The 7104-nt window shown below is 40.9% G+C and overlaps 1 pseudogene; it reads left to right on the top strand.

Moving 5' to 3' along the window:
- Window positions 1-1498: 1498 nt before the first annotated feature.
- LOC135612600 (peroxidase A2-like) lies at window positions 1499-4230 on the top strand (annotated as a pseudogene).
- The last annotated feature ends 2874 nt before the right edge of the window (window positions 4231-7104 follow it).

Here is a 7104-nt window from a genome sequence, read left to right as displayed (position 1 = left end):
CAGTAACGATCTAGCATCGAGGCTGGGATCCTCCCATCTCGGAGGACGGGAAGGGGCTGATCTCTAGGCCCGACCGAAGGGTGGCCAGCCGGTGGTTCTCCCTCGGGAGAGCCCTTGTGAGATACTCTTACGACATGGCTCTCCTTCTAGCGCTAAAAATATTGATGAACTGATGCGTCGTGGCTGATGAGTTAGCACGACCTGGTTCACGGGTCAATGTCGAGAGTCTTCAGTTGAGTAGGCTAGTTGCCGAGGTTGTTCATGCCCTCCGGACGGGGTGCTAGCGTCGGAATGTTGAAAGCGCCTCTTTCGATCGGGATGGTCTCACCTTGGGGAGATCCGCTTTCCTGCACAGAAGGCCCCCGTTGAGTTTTTTCTGATTGTGGCCCCTTTGACGAGCAAGTCAGTGGTGGGTTGATCTCTCTCTCTCTCTCTCTTTTGCCTCCCTTTGGGTCGAATGCCGGCCAGGGGTTTCTATACTACTGTACGAGAGTCGGTCATATGCAGGTTTGGCGTGGTGACTGATCCTCGAGAGGTGAGATGGTACGTTTGTGCGGTCGTCGTCCCGTAGCACGCGGAATGGTGCCATGCGGCTCCGTCCCGAGCTTTCCGGGATGGGACGTACCGAGCAATGCCTTGGTACAGATTCTAGTTCGACACATGGGGGTGCTCCTCTTGCTGACTTGGCTGTAGTGTGGCATGGCGTCGGTCGTGATGTGGCCTGGATCCGAAATATACCTTATCAGCAGGCACGTGGGCAATGACGCTAACTGTGGGCATGGCTGGTGAGGGCGCTACTGGCGGCGGGCGACTGCAGATGGGGAGCCGCATGGTGTGAAACCCTCGTGTGGGAGGGCGGTGCGGGCAACTGCATGAAAGTAGTCGTGCGATGGGAGCGGACACATGCAGGGGCCATTGAGGGGCCGTTGAGTAGTTGACTTTGGTCAACATCCTAATTGATTCGCCCAAATCCGACTCAATATTGAGTCAATTCTCACAGGGGTAAATTCACAGAGTATAAAGGAAGTTATTACATAATCCAAGTCAAGTAAAAGAAGTTATTACATAATCCAAGTCGAGCAAGTATATTAGAATGTGATTCTGTTAAATCCATGCCATAAACTCATCAAATCTATTGCTGCATCCAAGTAACTTGATGCGTATCTTGGCCAAGGCAAATTATATATATATTCCATGTTTCAAGTGACAGATGGACTCATGACGTTTATTGTTGCATCTAACTCTTAAACTTCAAGCATGTCAATCTTGCAGCGACAACATATATCTCACTGCATGTCCTTTCCTTTTGTTTGATTATGGATTGAGGGATATCCTTTTAGCTTTCTTGTGCTATCACAAAAGCTTCTCACACCAATTAGATTTGCAAGAGTAATCTCACATCTTTAGGCAATCATTTCTTCCACTCTCTCTCTCTCTCTCTCTCTCTCTCTCTCTGATATATATATACCCTATGTAAGGTTCATCTGCATCACGGAGACTGAACTACAACACTACAAGAACATTGCTCTTCGTCATTGTAGACTAAAGCATGTGCTCTTCTTCTTTTTCTTCTTCTTCTCGTACGATTCCAGCAGCGCTGGCCATCTTCTTAGCCTTGCTTCTCCATTGGTCTCGCGCGCAACTGAGCCCCTCGTTCTACGACATGACATGCCCCGGCCTGTCTGACATCGTCCTCGACGTCGTTCTGCAGGCGCAGATCTCGGACCCCCGGATGCCGGCGAGCCTCATCAGACTCCATTTCCACGACTGCTTCGTGGATGTAAACTTTCCTCCATGGCTCCATATCACCATTTCGATGGCTCCCACATGTGTATAAGCTGTGATGGTTGATTGGTGTGTGCAGGGGTGCGACGCGTCGGTGTTGTTAGACAACAGTGACACCATCGTGAGCGAGAAGGATGCGGTCCCCAACGCCAACTCCGCTCGGGGGCTTCGACGTGATCGACGCCATCAAGAGCGCCGCGGAAGAAACATGCCTTGGAGTTGTCTCCTGCGCTGACATCCTCGCTCTGGCAGCTGAGGCTGCCGTAAGCTTAGTGAGTCATCTCGGTCTCGTTCTTGCTTTCCTACACATTGATAGATGACTACTTTCCTGCACCTTCTTCTTGCAATCTAAAAGGAAGAAGAAGAAGATGATGTTGAAGAAAAGAAAATTGATGAAATTATAGAATCGATTAGGGTATTGTAGTGCAAGTTATTTATTGTCGAAGCTGCTCAGAGGTTCGATGGGTCAACCAAACCATGTCTTGCATAAAAGAGGCGAAAGAATAAAGAGATGAAGAAATAGTGACCAAAGATACAGATGAAACAACAAAAGATGCGGGTCACGGTATATAGATGTACATATAATATACGAAGAAGCCATTGCAATACTGAGGACTATATTATTTCCCCATGATGAGTTCCAGAATGATATTTAATTTCACACCGTACGCAACTCATATTTCTCTATTGAACACATACCTTTCTGTTTGACCATATTTAATATATATCTCCCAAAAAAAAGTTTTTGAACAGATAATCGATGTGTAACTCTCATTGCTATTCATATTGATCAGACAACTATCATGTGATGAAAAATAATATATTAATTAATTTTTTTATTAAAATTAAGTGTTTCAGTAAATTTTTTTTCATGCCATTTTAAATCTAATGAAATCATAAGCCATTTAAAATCAACAATAATAAGATATTTTGTAATTCTTTTCAAATATAATATTAGAACAAACATTTTTGTATAGATTCATCTAACATAAATCAATAAATGCTTATAAAATAACAAATAATTATCCACATCGTATGTTTTTATAAATTGTATAAATCCTTTTATAATATTTTTAAATAATAAAAACTTATAATTCATATAAATTATAAGTATTTATAAATTTTAAAATAAATAAATATTTATTTTGGAGAATAAGTATTTATTTTCGAAAATGGTAGTTAAATATTTAACTTAAAATGATGTATAACAAAACTGTAATAAGTATCTTTTCTCATGGCCGCGTAAAACTGCAACCTATAAGAGTCTTGAAAACAAAAACACAAACTTGTTACTTGATTTTTCTTGGAAAGCAGGAATACGGTGACTTGCATGGAACAAAAACTTGTCACGTTTTCAAAAAGGCTTCTCTTCTCATCAGATAATGATGATGATAACACTCATCCGGTGATAATTACCGGTTCTCAATTGTTTATAGTAGGATAGTATACTGTTGCTGTCTAAGGTGCTGTGTCCTTTTCTTATGATCGACTCAGTTTGTAGTCTTCTTCTTTCTCTCTCATCAATAATAACATACCGTTCATCCCCCATTAAAACGTCATAGTAAGCTTGAAAGAGAAGTATTTCTTCGTGTATCCTTCTTCTTGCGCTCAACAGTCCGGAGGTCCATCATGGGAAGTGCAGCTGGGAAGAAGAGACGGCACCACCGCCAACATATCTGGCGCCAACAACCTCCCCGGACCCGTCGACACCCTCGCCGTCCTGCTGTCCAAATTCGCCGCCGTCGGCCTCGACGACACCGATCTCGTCACCCTATCAGGTAAAGAACCTTGAATACCGTGACATTAATGCCGCTCATCATCCTCAGCAAAGCACCACCGCTACTACCATGATCTCATGTGCCCAGGAGCCCACACCTTCGGGCGTGCGCAGTGTAAGTCCTTCGCCGCCCGCCTCTACAACTACAGCGGCACGGAGAGGCCAGACCCGAGCTTGGACTCCGCCTACCTGGCCCTGCTGCAGGATCAATGCCCCGACGGAGAAGACGGGACGAACCTCAACGATCTCGACCCGACCACCCCCGACGCCTTCGACGGCAACTACTACTTCAACCTTCAGAACGGGCAGGGGCTTCTGCTGTCGGACCAGGAGATCTACGCGGGCGCCGGAACGGCCGCCATTGTCGACGGCTACGCAGGTGACGAGAGCGGCTTCTTTCAGAGCTTTGCTGCATCGATGATCAACATGGGGAATATTAGTCCACTGACAGGGAGTGAGGGGGAGGTGAGGCTCAACTGTAGGCAGGTCAACGCAAGCTAAGTTGCTGGGTATTGCAGGTCTCGTCATGGCTGCTCCTCCATGAAGTTCTGTACTGCCTGTTGCGTCCTATGTTTGTTACGAGAGTGCGGAGATGATTTCATGTTTGAACCAATCTAAACTCTTGATTTAGTTGAATACTATGATCAATTATTTTAAATTGACTGAGGGGAAGACTCGTGACAAAAGAACGAACGCAGTGAATCAATAATAGAACATAAATAAGAAAACTTGATATAAAATCTATGTGGTTGAACACTCCTTGAATGGAGCGGAAATCAAATTATAAGATTTAATGAGTCAGACAAACCCAATCACAATTTTACTAATATGTCCTCTCAAATCTCAAATAGATCTCGAATTTTTCCTTCTCTTCTCTCGAACTCTCTGTATTTACTAGAAAAATTATCATCTAAAAATATATGAAATAATTATAATACTTAATCCATACTTAGACTTATATGAAGTTTATATAATACTTATTTCATACTCTTTAACTTTCTATCGTCGAACAACCTTAGTTTTAAGAATTTAAAAATACTTAAAAATCTCAATAAAAGTAAGAAGTTCTTATTTTAACAATTAAATTCTGTTTGTATTAAGGGTGAATTCTTGAAAAAAAATCCTTCTTTTGGGTTTATCTTAAAAAATGCATGCATTTTTTAAAAAATTGTAACTTTATCTCTTTTTTGCATAATACCCGAAATACGTTCGGTCACATTTTTTTTTCTCTCTTTTTATGTGGATTGATCCATACGGCCAACTGGTTTTTTTACATAGTGTTATAGTATTTCTAGCAATACTACGAAAACACCATAACACAGCAAAAAATAATGTTATAGTGCAAAAAATATTGTATACACCATAATATAGTATTTATGTACTATGTTATAGTGTTTTCCTAGTATTACTAGAAACACTATAACGTAGTGTAAAAGCTTAGTATTTTTTATAAGTTTATAAAAAAAATATTATAGTGTTTTTTTGTTAGGATCAAATCTTGAATTTTGATGATGAAACCAATTAATAATGTTTATCTGATCAGTGCTTTAAGTGACGCAGAAAGCTTCAATCAATGAGAGAAAATTAAAGCAACAAGAATCATGTTGGGTCGGATAGGAACATGTTAAAAGATTGGACGTTGAGCCGGAGGATCGGTCGACGTATCGGCAGAAGGTTTCGGGCCATGGGTTTGGGCATCGGGCCAAGAAGAGCGAAAATTATGCTAAGAAAATCGAAGTTGTGAAGGTCAACTAGCCGATTAGACAATAGGCCGCAAGAGAGGATGATGCGCTGAAGAATCGAACGAGGCGTCGATGAACCAATGACGTGTCGGATAACATTTGATTTAGCTTTATAATAATTATCAATATCAAAGTAGGCCTTAGGCGAAATTGGGTTGGAATTGGGCCAACTCAATTAGGAGCCAATTGGGCTCAAGTTTGGGCTATATTAGGCCAAGTGAAAGGCCCAAACAGTAACCCAACAGTTGGAACTATTGGTGGCATAGTCTTCTAGACTATGTCAGAAGGTGGTACCACCAGTTTGGGTAGTAGTATCGCCTAGCACAAGCCGTGGTACCGCCAATACCCCAAAAATCGGGGATGAGACACTTTTAGGCTCCAAGTTTGAATTCACTTAAGGACTATAAATACCCCTCTCATCCTTGGTTAACACACAAGCATAAAGAACTTAAAAGTGGAAAAATGCTGAGCAATAACTTGAGAGATCCCCTCCTCTGATCTAAAATTTAGAATTCTATTTAGGGAGGAGTGAGTGCTTATAAAAGGTTATCTCCTAAACCGGTGAAAAGGAGAAGAGAGGTGTAAAAGGGTAGTTGATCTTTGCCCATTGAAAGAAGATCGTTAGTGGATGCTGGTAGCCTCGATGGAAGAGGAATCGGGAGTGGATGTAGGTCACGACGATTGAACCACTATAAAACTCAATTTGCATTTCTATTTATACAATTTACCTTTACTACATTTTTTTGGTAAGTAAAAGTAAATTGATTATGTGTAAAGTTTCTACAAATAGTTTTATCTATAAAAGTCATAGACAAAGCCAAGTAACTCATAGAGTGCGAATGCGATAGTTATGACTACACATGCTGTAGACTATAACTACCTGTGGGTATATTATTTGACATCATTCCCAAGATCTTTAGCTAATAGCAAAATTAAATTTGATAAAAATATCTTTTTCTCTTCGGGTGAAGTGCTCGGTTTGTTTGTTGTGTGTTTGTACCTTTACTACAAACTACTTTACTTGCTTTACTTTCTCATTACATGCTTCCGTATGCTTTCAAAATTAAGCATTTTCGATATCGATTTTTATTGAAACGAAGATTTTTTAAACCGACGTCATTTTTATCCGCTACACTAATTCATACACCCCCACCCCCCCCCCGCCCCCCTCTTAGTGTCATTCTTTATCCTAATAGTTAGTATCAGAGCCACGTTTTTTCTCGTTTGGTTTAACAACCAAGAGAAATGACTCTTTTCGGCTTTCAAGAGGTCACTCTATCATTCGTCCTCCTATGTTCAATGGGACGGACTATACTTATTGAAAAACTCGGAAGAGAGTTTTCTTGCTTTCATTGAATCACGATTTATAGAATATTATCAAAAAAAGATTTCAAAAGTCTTATATTCCAATAAACGATTGGAATGATTTGGAGAAGAAGACTTTCTCTTTAAACACCAAAGTTATGAATGCTTTATTTTGTGCTTTGGATAAAACTGAATTCAATTGAGTTTTTATTTGCGAAATAACTTTTGACATTTGGTATACACTTAAAATCACACACGAAAGCACTAGTAAAGTTGAAGATTCAAAAATTAATTTTTTAATGCATGATTTTGAATTGTTTCGGATGGAACCAAGTAAGACTATTGGAGACATGTGTTAGGATCAAGAGCACTACGAGGGGGGGTGGGGGCGGGAGGGGGGGGAGGGGTTTGAATTAGTGTAGCGGAAAACTTTTATTGGTTTAAAACGATGTTTGCAGGATGAAAGCATTTTCGATGAAAACCATTTCGGAAAGT

This window comes from Musa acuminata, chromosome BXJ2-5, assembly GCF_036884655.1.
Source record: "Musa acuminata AAA Group cultivar baxijiao chromosome BXJ2-5, Cavendish_Baxijiao_AAA, whole genome shotgun sequence".
NCBI classification, from domain to species: Eukaryota; Viridiplantae; Streptophyta; class Magnoliopsida; order Zingiberales; family Musaceae; genus Musa; species Musa acuminata.
This window is presented reverse-complemented; position numbering and strand designations above follow the sequence as displayed.